The sequence below is a fragment of the Oryctolagus cuniculus genome, chromosome 13 (genome assembly GCF_051225735.1).
Source record: "Oryctolagus cuniculus isolate XC-2025 breed Fujian yellow rabbit chromosome 13, ASM5122573v1, whole genome shotgun sequence".
In the NCBI taxonomy this organism is placed as follows: Eukaryota; Metazoa; Chordata; class Mammalia; order Lagomorpha; family Leporidae; genus Oryctolagus; species Oryctolagus cuniculus.
This window is the reverse complement of record NC_142879.1, coordinates 53,561,491-53,575,550: the sequence shown is the minus strand read 5'-3', so window position 1 is coordinate 53,575,550 and position 14,060 is coordinate 53,561,491. Positions and strand designations below refer to the sequence as shown.

General features: G+C 42.8%; 1 protein-coding gene and 1 long non-coding RNA gene across 5 annotated transcripts in view; one reads left to right on the top strand and one right to left on the bottom strand.

Annotated features, from left to right (window-relative positions):
* Positions 1-14,060, bottom strand: part of SLC35F3 (solute carrier family 35 member F3) — a 416,207-nt gene that overhangs the window by 129,794 nt on the left and 272,353 nt on the right. The gene's annotated exons all lie outside the window — the stretch shown is intronic.
* LOC149122596 (uncharacterized) lies at positions 3,600-7,155 on the top strand. The gene is made up of 2 exons (XR_016219710.1): positions 3,600-4,017; positions 6,925-7,155. It is a non-coding gene; the product is annotated as an uncharacterized LOC149122596 (long non-coding RNA).

Here is a 14,060-nt window from a genome sequence, read left to right as displayed (position 1 = left end):
GAGGAGGTCCTGGATTGGATTCCCGGCTCCTGGCTACAGCCTTGGCCCAACCATAGCTGCTGTGGGTACTTGGGGAGTGAACCAGCACATGGGAGCTCTCTTTTTCTTTCTACCTCTAAAAAAATTAAAAATAATTAAAAATGAGAAAATCTTTATGAACAGGAACACATAAGACAATGGTAAAATTGTTTTTTCTTTTAAAATTTTTTTTGTGAATAATGTGTTTTATTATCAAAATATTTATTTACTTTGTCAAATGACAATCTAACACAAGTAGTCATGTTCTTAGACTTTCAGCCTGTTTTGTGTCAATAAATTTTTTTAACTTTTATTTAATAAATATAAATTTCCAAAGTACAACTTTTGGATCATAGAGGCTTTTCCCCCACATAACTTCCTTCCCACCCACAACCATCCCATCTCCCACTCCCTCTCCCATCCCATTCACATCAAGATTCATTTTCAATATCTTTATATACAGAAGATCAATTTAGTATAATTAAGTAAAGATTTCAACAGTTTGCACCCACACAGAAACACAAAGTATAAAGTACTATTTGAATACTAGTTATGCCACTAATTTGCATAGTGCAACACATTAAAGACAGAGATGAAGTGCACAGTGACTCCTGTTGTTGTATGGCCTTGTCTAAATAAGATCGGAGTTGGCGAACTTTTTTTTCTTTATTTCTTTTAAAATATTTAAACAATTTATATTTTGATATATTCTTTTAGGTTCATATTTGAATTTTTTAATTTCTTTTAAAATATTTATTTGAAAGAGAGATAGAGGTAGAGATAGTGGCAAAGAGAGAGGGAGAGAAAGAGAGAGAGTGAGAGAGAGAAGCAGAGAGATCATTTATCCACTGGTTCACTTCCTAAATGGTTGTAACAGCCAGGACTGGGTTAGGTTGAAGTGAGGAGCTGGAAACTCAATCCAGGTCTCCCACATGAGTTTTAAGAACCCAGGACTTGTGCCATCACCTGCTGCCTCCCAGGGTGCATCTGAGCAGGAAGCTGGAATCCAAAGCAGAAACTGGGACTTCAAGCACACATGTGATATGGATGTTGGCATCTCAAGCAGTGTCTTAACCACCGCCCCAAACACCTACCCCAGGTCCATATTTTAAAAGTCATTCTTTACCTCCACCTCACCTTCTTAGAGGTGTGTTTACGTTCAAATCTAAAGTCAATGTATGGGGGCTGGCGCCGTGGCTCAATAGGCTAATCCTCCATCTTGCGGTGCCGCCGGGTCCTAGTCCCGGTCGGGGCGCTGGATTCTGTCCCAGTTGCTCCTCTTCCAGTCCAGCTCTCTGCTGTGGCCCGGGAGGGCAGAGGAGGATGGCCCAGGTCCTTGGGCCCTGCACCTACATGGCAGACCAGGAGAAGCACCTGGCTCCTGGCTTCAGATCAGCGCGGTGCGCCAGCTGCAGCACGCTGGCCGCAGCGGCCATTGGAGGGTGAACCAAAGGTAAAGGAAGACCTTTCTCAATGTACGGGGCCAGCATTGTGGCTCCATAACCAGCAACCTGTATCAGTGCTGGTTTGAGTCCCGGCTGTGTAACTTCCCATCCAGCTCCCTGCTATCACCTGGGAAGGAGGTGAAAGATGGATCAAGTAGTTGAGCCCCTGCCACCCATGTAGGAGACTTGGATGGCATTCCAGGCTCCAGGCTTTGGCCTGGCTCTGCCCTCGCTGTTGTGGTCATTTGGGAAGTGATCCAGTGGATGGAAGATGGATCTCTCTCTCTCTCTCTCAATCTCTGTATTTCTCTCACACTGTTGTTCTCTCACTCTCTCTTCCGTCACTCTGCCTTTGAAATAAATAAATCTTTTTAAAAAAGTCATTGTACACTCCTACTTTCTATATTTAAAGTGTTTTATTTTCTTGAATGCATTTTTTCATTTTTGTTCTATAAATGATCAAAACGTGCTGATGATGATACATAGAGAAAGGAGAATGTGAAAGATACTTCCAACAGCACTGATTTCTTCTTGCAGGAGCAAAGGAATGGACAAGTGAAGCTCTGAGCTAATCAGAGTCGTGGTTGCTTCCCTATCTGCATGCATTCCTCTATTGGTGGTTTAGCAAGAAAATCTGCTTCCCTACCACTTCTTCAGGATTCTTCTGACTTTGCTCCAGTCTCGCTGCAGCCTTTCCTGAAGCTCTTCCCCATCTTTTCTTTTGATTTTGCTGTTGAGTGTGCATGAGTAAAAAAGCTAAGGGTCTGTCTTAGGAGCATGAACCACCTCCTTGCTTCCAGGCCAAATTCTGAGGTGCCCTGGAACTTTGGAATGCCAGGGTACTTGAAATACAGAGGCCTGCAGCCCATGAAAGAGGTCTGCATTCCTGCACAATGTTGGTGAGAACAGCGGAGAGGCCCCACAATCCATTGTTGCCTCCCTTCCGGCAGGACAACCACTGCATCAACTTCAGGACGCTGGTCAGAAATTGCTATTCAACACACTTTTTATGAATGGGCTTGTGTATGCCCAGGACATACTGTTTACTAATAGAAACATTTCTCAGTGTGGATTAATTCAACATCCCCCGCTCTTCTCTCATCTTTTTTTTTAACCACTGTTGAAAAACATTCTCTCCATTTGCACACACCTTAACCTCTTTTATGAAACAAATTATTTTTGTAAAACTACAAAGAAGAAAACCCACCACAGATTAAAAACACCATCAAAAGAAAACTACTATGCAGACACCCATTCATTTCTTGTTTTTCTGCTCTCTGGCTTGCTCGCTCATGACCTTGCGACAACCCATACTGAGCTGACTTTGTGGAAATACTCACAGGAGAAGTTCACTGATTTTTGTTTTAACCTTGTTTATTTAAAGTGAGCAGGCATCGAATGTTCTATTGATAGCAATATTCTAATTTGGGATTGTAGCAACCTAAGACATCTAGTATACGGAGGATGACTGTAACTTGAAAATCTGTCTCTGGCAATGGTATTCTCAGAACTTAAGGCACACTTCACCCCTGGGATGTAAAGCATTATTTGACTCATTAATGGGATGGACAAAATGAACCACAAACCATTTAACACAACTATCTTGGGAACTAGTTGAAATTTAAAATGTTAACAAAACTAAAATCAAGAATCACTTTCATTGTGCAATATTTATCTATAACTCTGCATAAAAATGATACAGGTAAGCACAGTTTATCCTCATTCAAGTACACATTAATTCGCAAGAAATTTCTCAATTTAAAGAATAATGATCAAATAAATGGGATTCAGAGTACCCAAACCTGCACCAATTTACAGCTGTGGAAAATATTCTGCACTTTGGGAATGGTTTAGTCCTGCTTGCTAGTGGACTTTGGATGTAACTACATATTACACATTGTGCTCATGCAAAGGAAGACCCAACATCATAAGAGCATAGACTCTCTGAGCTGGAAAGGATTTTGGAAATCATTTAATCTGTTACCCTCAACTGCACAGGAAGGAGCAAAACTAAAAGGACATTGGAGAAGCAAAGAAGCATGGCTATTCTGGGAATACTAAATAGAAGCAACCTAAATATACCTCCAGAAGTGCACGGACAGCCAAAAAGATGAGGTCTGTCTCACAGCTGCAGCTGTTATGAAGCCGAGGGTATTTCAGATGGACGAGAACTGCCTGCATTTCAGAGACTCTTCTGGAGGTAGAAGAGAGTCCACCCCTTATTGGACTTAAATTTTAAACTTTGGACAAGACTCAGGAAATTTATAGTGCCTTCAAAGGGACTGTTTTAAGGAGAGGAAACTGTGCCTCTAGGGAAAAAAAATACTTGCTCTTAAGAACTAAAGAGCAATGCAAGCACTCCTTATGGAAGCGTTCAGGAAGATGACAGGTGAGTTAGGGCACCTGGTAAGGCTGTAAGGATGTTTTGCTAGAAAAGTAAACATTAGGCACCACAGCAAATTCTCCATCAAGAACTCAACATATGTTTCTGAGCATTGAAAAGTGAAAAGACAATCAACAGATTGGGAGAAAATATTTGCAAATCATATATCTGGTGAGTAATTTGTAACTAATATATAAAGAACTCATAAAATTCAACCATAAATGGGCCAACAATTCAATAAAAATGAGAAAATAATCTAAAATAAGATTTGTCCAAAGAAGATCTATAAATGTCCAATAAACACATTGAAAAGATGTATACCTTAACAGCCATCAAGGAAATACAAATCAAAACCGCAATAAGCATGAGAATGCTGATATTTCTTTGACATACTTATTTCAATTCCTTTGGATGTACACTCAGAAGACAGATTACTGTATCACATTGTAATTCTATTTTTAGTTTTTTGAGGAACCTCCATTCCATTTTCTGTAACATCTGTGCTAATTTACAGTCCCACCAAGAGGTTAACAGGGTTCCCTTTTCTCCACACCCTCACCAATACCTGCTATCATTCATCTTTTTGATAACAGTGATTCTATGTGAAGTGATATCTTACTGTGACTTAAACTTGAATTTCCCTGATGACAACTATTTGTGTATCTTCTTTTGAGGACTGTCTGTTCAGATCTTTTGCCCATTTTTAATTAGGTTATTCATTGTCTTACTACTGAGTTGCTTGAGTTCCTTAAGTATTTTAGATATTGGCTCCTTATTTCTTTTATGGTTTACAAATATTTTCTCTCAATTTGAAGAGGTTATCTCTTCACTTTGTCAATTTTGTCAATTTTTCTTTTGCTGGGTAGAAGCTTTTTAGTTTGATGTATTTCCATTTGTTTGCTTCTAGTTTTGCAACTGTGTTGTTGGGGGTCATATCCATATCATTGCAGAGATCAGTGTTGTGGAATCTTCTTTACTTCTTCTTTTCAAAGATTTGTTTATTTATTTGAAAGGTACAGTGCTAGAGAGAGTAGGAGAGACAGGAAGTAGTGGTGATGGTGGGGAGACGGAGATCTTCCATCTGCTGGTTCACTACCAAAACGGCTACAGCAGCCAGGTCTGGATCAGACCAAAGCCATGAGCCTGGAACTCCATCTGGGTCTCCCACATGGATGGAAGGGGCCCAAGTGAGTGGCAGGGGCCATCTTCTGCTGCCTTCCCAGGAGCATTAGCAGGAAGCTGGATTGGAACTGAGACTTGAACCTGCACTCTGATATGGGATGCTGGTATTGCAAGCAGCTGCTTAACCCACTGTGCTACAACGCCAGCCCTGATGTTGTAGCACTTTCTCCTTGTGCTTTTTTCCTATTAGTCTTTCAATCTTTAATCCATTTTGTGTTTATTTTTGAACATCTTGTAAGATGATGATACAATCTCACTCTTCCATGTGTAGAAACACAGCTCTCCCATTGTTTGTGGAAGACTGTTCTTCCTCTTTGTGTGTTCTTGGTAACTTTGTCAAAAATCAATTCTCTATAATTACTTGGGTTTTCTATCCTGTTCCATTGGCTAATATGTCTGTTTTTATGCCAGTATCATGTTGTTTTAATTACAATATATTTCAAAATCAGGTAAGTGATGCTTCCATCTTTGTTCTTTTTGCTTAAGGTTGCTTTGGTTATTTGGGGCATGATGACTTAAGTGAATAATAATGTAGTGTAGGTTTTAAAATTGCTGAAGTAGTAATAGATTTTTATCATTCTCACACATACACACACACTCAAGTTAACAATATATTAACTAGCTTGATTTAATCTTTCTAGAATGTATACATATATCAAAACATTATACTTCACATAAATATATACATTCATTATTAACTAATATGAATAAATAATTAAAATACAGTGAGATATCAGGAGGGCTAGACTAAAAGATGCAGATAATAAGAACTGTTATAGAGGATATAGAGAAATTAGATTCCTCATATACTGCTGGTGAAAATGTAAAATGGTTCAATCACTTTGGCAAACAGTCTGTCATTTCCTCGAAGATTAAGCAAAAGTACCTTACTACCAAGTAATTCCACTCCTATTTATATGTCCAAGAAAATGAAAAAAAAAAACATATGCATATAAAAACCTGGACATGAATTTCATAGCAGCAATATTCATAATAACTCAAAGTGGAAAAATCCCAAATGCCCATCAGCTGATGACAGGATACCAAATAGTATTCACCATTGGTAAAAATATAATGGTATTTACTTATAGGGGATGATTGTTGAGCCTAGCAGAGGAGCACTGATATATGCTACAGTGTAGGTGGGACTTGAAAGCATTTTGTTAAGCAGAAGAAACCAGATATAAAAGGTCATGTATTTTATCATTCCATTTACACAAAATATCCAAAATTTGTAGATCTATAGAGAAAGAAAGTGGAATACTGTCTGCCAGGGCACAAGGAAAAGGGAGAATTGGGTGGTAACTGCTCATGGAAATGGGTTTATTGTCTATGGTCTTAAAAATGTTTTAAAAATAAATGCGATAGTTGTATAACTGTGAATGTAGTAGGAAACACTGGGGACCAGCATTGTGCCATAGCAGGTTAAGCTGCTGCTTGCAATGCTGGTATCCCATATCAAAGCACAGGTTCAAGTCTTGGCTATTCTTCTTCCAATCCAGTTCCCTGCTAATGCATCTGCTTAGGCAGTGGAAGATGGGCCCCTGCCACCCATATGAGAGACTCAGATGGAGTTCCTGGTTCCTGGCTTCTGCCTGGTCCAGCCCTGGCTGTTCCAGCCATTTGAAGAGTGAACCAGTGGTTCAAAGATCTCTCTTTCTACCTTTCAGATAAATACATAGATAAACCTTAAACAAATAAAAAAATGAATTTTAATATGAGTTAGTGAATTGAGTGGGTAACTCAATAAGGCTTTTACTAAGAACAACTCACACACTTTGCAAAACTCAAGATTGGAGGCTGGCACTATGACATAATAGGTTAAGCCTCTGCCTGTGGTGCTGGCATCTCATATGGGTGCTGGTTCAAGTCCTGGTTGCTCCACTTCTGATCCAGCTCTCTGCCATGGCCTGGGAAAGCAGTAGAAGATGGCCCAAGTCTTTGGGCCCTGCACCCACGTGGGAGACCTGGAAGAAGCTCCTGGTTCCTGGCTTTGGATCAGTGCATCTCCTGCCATTGCGGCCATCTGGGGAGTGAACCAGCAGATGGAAGACCTCTCTCTCTCTCTGCCTCTCCTCTCTCCGTGTAACTCTGACTTTCAAATAAATAAATAAATCTTTAAAAAAAGAAGAATATTTCTCTCATTCTTTTTTAAACCAATTTTCTTAAGTAAATATATACTAAAAGTTGTTATAAAAATAAATAAAAAATGACTAAGTTTTAAAAATGACTATGTACAGTCTCCCAGACCAACAGTTCAATACCTCTACTTACTATGGTATATACTATAGGCCTTTGAATTCTTACCATTTTTGTCCTCAGATCTCATTAAATGACCATAGATGGTGATAATGTCTACCTAAATATTTCAGCTCCTGCCTCTGTGAAATGGGCATACCCTACCTTGCTTGCACAGTGGTGGGGAGGATTAAGTGGGATCCATGTTCATCAGAACTCTGCAATAGTGCTGTGCCACAGTCCTCAGGCCATCTGCTTGGTTCTCTCAGTGCCCGAAGGAGGCTGCTAGGTGTTTGATGATTCTTTCAGTTCTGTTCTTAGCACAAGCCATCTATCTACACCACTGGATGTCAAGTGTGCTTACAAACAACCAAAATGCAGCAGTCAAGTCTGAATGCCAAGGACTGCTCCGGATTTGCAACCAAAGTTCTTTGTCAACACTTATCCAAGATTTTGTTTTCCTTTCTATGTATATTTTGACTAAATGCCAAAACAAGGACCCATTCTCCCTCTTCTGCAGTGTGTGGGCTTTCTACAACATAATTTCTTTTTCCTTCTAAGAAATCAGCATGTCTGCTACTCCCAAAGATACCCAGAATCAGACATCAGCCTCAGCAGGACTCATGCCTTCTATCAGCTTCTCCTTTGTCACTAAGTAGGAGGTTCCCAAGGGAGCTGGTTTATCAAAGCCTCTTAGGATGAGGTTATAATGACTAAGCATACATGAATCAACTGAAAATGAGTCTGGTATGTCTTTTGCACACACAGTGCATTTTAAATTACTATATAGTCTAAGAAGTAGTAAACCAGTTGTCAGAAAACAAAAGCCCTGAGTGCAGCATTTTCCAGTTTCAGCAGAGTAAACTCTGATATCATAGTTGAGTTCACTGAACAGGAAATTGAGAAGAGATATACACTCCCTGTGAGACTCGGGCCCTTTCTGGAGCACTCATCACCATCCCATGCACGCGCGTTTGTTAAATCTCAGGTTCTTCTACTCCAAGTCAGCTTCAGGAGGACAGGAGTCTACTTCACAGCTCATCTGCAGTGTTTGCATGATGCATGGCATGCAGGGGCAGCTCAAATGTTGGCTCAAAAACTCACGGAACGGAAGGGGATAGGCAGGAGGGAAGAAGAATGCCTGTCCAGTTGAACCCCTGGGTTGCTCCTCACCACCTGCACAGGGTTTTGAACTCTGACTGCTCCCTGGAAAATCTCAAAATGCAGAGGCTGAGGTCCCATCTCAGACAAAGTGAATAATCCCGAGGGCAAAGCATAGTTGTGGGGCCTGGGTATCTGTATCTTCAAAAAGCATCCCAGCTGATTCAGAGTGAGACTGAGAGTCACTAACCTAAAGGGCCAACCCACACCCTTCCCCGTTTATCCTCACACACTCTCCCCCATATCCAGTTCTCACATCCCTGTGTTCTAGAAACACTTGCCTAACTTCGTAGACGTGTGCCTGCACCCCCACCTCTCCTTTGGATGGAAGACCCCTCTCTCTCACCTTGAAGACTTGGAATCTTCCTCTGAGGAGATGTCTTTGATTCTCCAAAGCAGAGTGTCCCTTCTATGCATCTGTCAACACTGCATGCAGAGCTTGCTCTTGCAGAACTAGTTCTCAAAGTGTGTTCTTTGGAACACTGGCTCCCAGGGATATAGCTTTGGGGAAATTGGAGGTGCTGCATTATACAAACCCCCTTTAAAGATCCATAGTGTGCACTAGTTTATTAAAAGCTCATAGAAGAGTCACAAGAAAAACATGAGATGCAAACCGAAAGCCTGTTTATATGGATTTAACTCATTGTTCCTCACACTTATTTGATCATAGATCCATGACCCTCAGCCCAGTTCTGATGGAATACTGCCCACCGTCCCCTCCGAGAGTTGCTGAAACTGTTTGAGTGTATTTCTCTCCTTCACTGAGCTTGAGGAGGCTGGAGATCAGTCCTGTTTAGCTCTCCATATTAGCTTGGCCAACTTTCAGCTTTTGGACATATTTCTTGAACAAGCCATCCAATATTTTCTTTGTCCCTTGCTGTGACTTTTTAATGAAAAACTTGACTACTGGGATTTCTTGCATTTGCTTTTCCAAGAATATTTGCTCTAAAAGGGGTTGTGGAGTTTCTGCCTCACTCCTATAAGGACTGACTCTGCCATACTTTAGATGCTGGAGCATGGTCCTTGCCTGCCTCATGAAGCTGTCACTACTGTTTTCTTCTTTCATCCATCACAGTTCCCCGGGAACTGTTTCATCTTTTATAATAAATAAATAATCCAGGTAATCAACATGCAAATAGCCAAAAATCTTCACAGGAACTAATTTCTACCTTGAGCAAAAGGTGTTCATCAGTATGTAGGAACAGTTATTAACTGTTCTACACATTTCCGTTCTTTTATCTCTGGAATCACTCGGGTTAACCAAGTCTCAGATGCCCTGGAGTGTGAGCTATTGTCCATCCTCCTTGCTTACATTCACTGCCCAGCACAGAGGTTTCTCACAGCTGAGTGTCAGTAATGACCAGGGCTGCTGGGGCCTATCACAGGAGTAAATTTAGTTGACCTTACAAATGAAAAGTGTGGGCGTCTTTCTGCCACTTGTTTTCCTTATTGGTCTTCAACACAACAGGTGTGTTATTGCTGCAAACACACTCACATTGCAGCTGGATGCTGGTGCTTTTGACATTTCCCCCTCAAACGAATGATATTGAGTTAAGGTCAATGAAGCCTCTGAATCACCATGGCCATGCTCCATTGTCCAGGGGCGTAGTTTCTCCTAGGCACTGCCACAGGCATGTGGGCTGTTGAGCTGTCCCCTCCATCCTGGGGTTCTTGTGGGTGAGAGAACTGCCTCTCAGTTTCCACAACACCTAGCCCACTCCTTCCTCACACCAGCATGTGGTCATGGGGTGGGGACGGCCCTCCTGTTCCTCATTCGTTCACTTGTTCATTGATTGAATAAGCGCTTTTTGAGGACAACGTGCTGTGCTGGAGACTGGCAATGCCTCTCTACTCCACCAAACCCTAGCCAGCCTCCTTGGAGCACTCTTCTCTACCAGGTCTTGTCTTTGGCCTACAAAGACTTAAACAGAAATGGACATACTTTGTAGCAGCTCAAGGCCACATCCTTAGGTTGACCCTGGTCTCCTTACAGTGCCTGCCTGCAAAAAAACTCAAGTCTGCCTAAGGTTTTATGTTTCTTTTCCCTCCAGCAACACCTGAAGATGGGGCCCCTGCCCCCCAGCCTCTGTGGTGGTGGCGGCAGCGGTGGCGGCAGGGGGAGGGGTGGGTTAGGAAACTAACTTTAATAAACACCAGAGAGCACATTGAGATGGGTTTCACATGAACCAACTCCCTCTTCCCACTTCCTGACATTTTTCATTTCCCTGACTCTGCTGAGGTTCCCACCCCTGCCCACCACCCATTACTGCCCCCATCCCTTGTTTTTTCTTTAAAATGTCCAGACCCCTGCACAAATTGGAATGAGGCTCAGTTCTTCCCCCTACTGTTACTAGTTATTGAATAAAATCTGTTTTTATCACCTTAACTAATGTCTGGCCATATTTATCTTTAAAACTACTTTTTCAAATTATTTTTTATTTGAGAGGGAAAGGGAGAAAGAGAAAGAGTGTGTGAGAGAGCTTTCTCATGTGGGTGACAGGGGCTCAGTCACTTGAGCCATCACCTGCTGCCTCTCAAGGTCTGCATTAGCAGGAAGCTGGAATCATGAAAATCAAACCCAGATCCTCTGATGTGGGATGCAGGTGTTTTCCCTGCTGGGCTAAACAATGCTCCTTTGAGCCTGGCTATGTTTATCTCTGGATCCAGCAGTAAAGACATTTCCGGCATCTGCCGTCATGAAACTTATATGCAAGTGGGAGAGAGGTAAAAGCAGAGCAGGCAGTGGGGTGGCGTGCAAGGTCTGGGAGTTTGTGGGCTACTATAGGGGCAACTTGTGGTAGTGGGGAGTCTCTTTGAGAATGGGAAAATTGACCTGAAACCCAGAGGAAAGATAGCCAAGCTTTTAAAGAGCTGGGAGAAGAGAACAGCAATCAGAGGGAACACAAGGTAAAGGAGGTTGGTTTGACAAGAATGAAGCAAGCCGGCAGTATGTATGAGCAGGCAGGGCCATATTCCATACAGCCTTGAGGCCTTGATAAATCTAGATGGAAAAAAAATTCTTTAGTTCCATCAAACCCTTTTCAGGGTCATTCTTGGGAGCCAGATGGGAGGAAATCAGGCAGAATTAAGTCATATTTGGGGCAGGTATTGCAACACAGCTGCCACTTGGTTACCCGCATTCTGTTTCAGAGTGCCTGGTTTGAGTTCAGGCTACTCTGCTTCTGATCCAGATCCCTGTTAATCTGCCTAGGAAGCAATGGATGATGGTCCAAGTATTTGAGTCCTGCCACCCATGTAGACTTGAATGATACTCCTGGCTCCTGGCTGTGGCCTGGCCTGGCCTGGCCCTGGCTGTTGTGGCCATCTAGGGGAAGTAAACCAGCAAATGAAAGATTGATATCTTTCCTGCTGCCCCTTTAAGTAAATAAATCTTTTTTTTAACTTTTATTTAATGAATATAAATTTCCAAAGTACAGCTTATGGATTACAATGGCTCCCCCCCATAACTTCCCTCCCACCCGCAACCCTCCCTTTTCCCTCTCCCTCTCCCCTTCCATTCACATCAAGATTCATTTTCAATTCTCTTTATATACAGAAGATCAGTTTAGAATATATTAAGTAAAGATTTCAACAGTTTGCACCCACATAGAAACACAAAGTGAAAAATACTGTTTGAGTACTAGTTATAGCATTAAATCACAATGTACAGCACATTAAGGACAGAGATCCTACATAAGGAGTAAGTGCACAGTGACTCCTGTTGTTGACAGTAAATAAATCTTTTGAAAAAAGCCAAATTTGCACCAAGAAATTGTATTGTGTAAACTTGATGGAAATGAGGCGAGAGATGAAGATAATGCAATGTTTGGGATGGCTCTGTGGCTGGAAGGGGCTGAGAGAATTTCTTGGACAAAGTCTGTCTTGGCACCTGCTTCCTGGAAGACTTGGTCTTGCCTGGGAGTGTTGGGAAATGCAGGAGGCAGGTGTGGGATGCTGTCCACATGGGTTCTTAGATCCTTTCCTCTGTGGACTTGTTCCCAGAATGTAACGGATCTCCGTTTCTCTTCTCTGAGCGTTGACGAGCCACTGCTCAGAAAGAAGTGTTGGGGGTGCTGCAGAAAGGCTGGCAGGAAGGACGCTGAAAGTCTGGTGGCCAAGAGTGGCTCCCAGTAGAAGTGTTCTTTGCACTCAGGAATGGTTGTCTATTTCATCCTAACTGTTCCTCAGTAGAACTGGTGTCACGTGAGATAACATGATAGAGAACAGGAAAATGGGCTAAACATCACCAAAACTAGAACAGTCTGAGGCCAAGACATGCTGGAGGTAGTAGCTGATTACCTCCTTCTGTCACCCCGAGAGTCTAGAGATGCCAGAGCCTCTCACGATGCTGTGCCTGTCTGCTTCCATGCCCTGCAGCGGGCTGGCTGGCCATCTCTGCGTCTCGGAGCTACTTTCTCCCTTCTTGTGCCTGGGATGCTCTCTTCTTCCTGGGTTGAGTCAATTCTTGACAGCTCTACATGTGTCTGGGATGAGCCCCCATGGCTTTCTGTTTGTCTATGAGGTTGGAAACATTAGGTCTAATGTCTGACTAGCAAACCAGAGTGTGGTGATTGGCACCTCGCTTGTTTCACATAGCTGGGGATCAGCAGGCAGCAGCTGGGATCCCCCAGAAGCACTGATGGAAATTTACAACAGTGACTGGAGCCCACCATCAATTTTCCTTTCCTGATATTGCTACATGAATCAGGCCAGTCCCCCTGGGGCCAGCAGGTCTTGTCACACATGACAGCACAGGAAAAGCTAGCATGCCTAAGACTAGGAAGGGAGAATGAGAGAGAAGTAGGATCCAGAACTGGGTGGGAAAGCAAGAGTGACAGCACATTAGAGCCAAAGGAAAGTAGAAGAGGCTCCCTAACTTCATATGCTTCTGCAGTCCTAGGCCCACTACTGGGTCTCTAGTCACGGTTTTTCCATCAGTGTAACAATAACATCTTACCTTGCAAGGTTGCTGTGAGGTCTAGGTGCACTACTATACATGAGGTACCTAGCCCAGTACTTTGAACACAGTGAGCCCCTACTATCTTCTACTGTTATCTAAAATAACTATTGAAACAGTAGGCTTTTGACCAGCTCAAGTTGTGTCTGAGTATCTGCAATCCTATGGCATGTCTACCACTTGACTCTTCTGTGTCAGGGTCACGTCTCACTCTCTCAGGGTGCCTGGTTGGCCTAGGAAGAAAATCGAGAACTGGGAGGAACAGCAGGGCTGGGAGAGGGAACCCAGCTTTTCTCAGAGCAGAGGGGCTAAGTCAGCCTTGGCTTTGGGTGGGCTAAGCCTCCAGTGAGGCTTGGCATTGGTCCCTCCATTGAATCCCTGCTTCCTGTCTTAAAAAAAAAAAAAACAAAACAGTGGTTGGGGGCAGCGCTGTAGTGTAGTGGGTAAGGCCATTGCCTGTGGTGCCGGCATCCCATATGGGAGTCTCAGCTGCTCCATTTCCTACCCAGCTCTCTGCTAATGGCCTAGGGAAGCAGTGGAAGATGGCCTAAGTCCTTGGGCCCCTGAACCCATGTGGGAGACCTGGAGGAAGCTCCTGGCTCCTGGCTTCAGATCAGCACAGCTCTGACCGTTGTGGCCAATTGGTGAGCGAATCAGTGGATAGAAGATGTCTCTC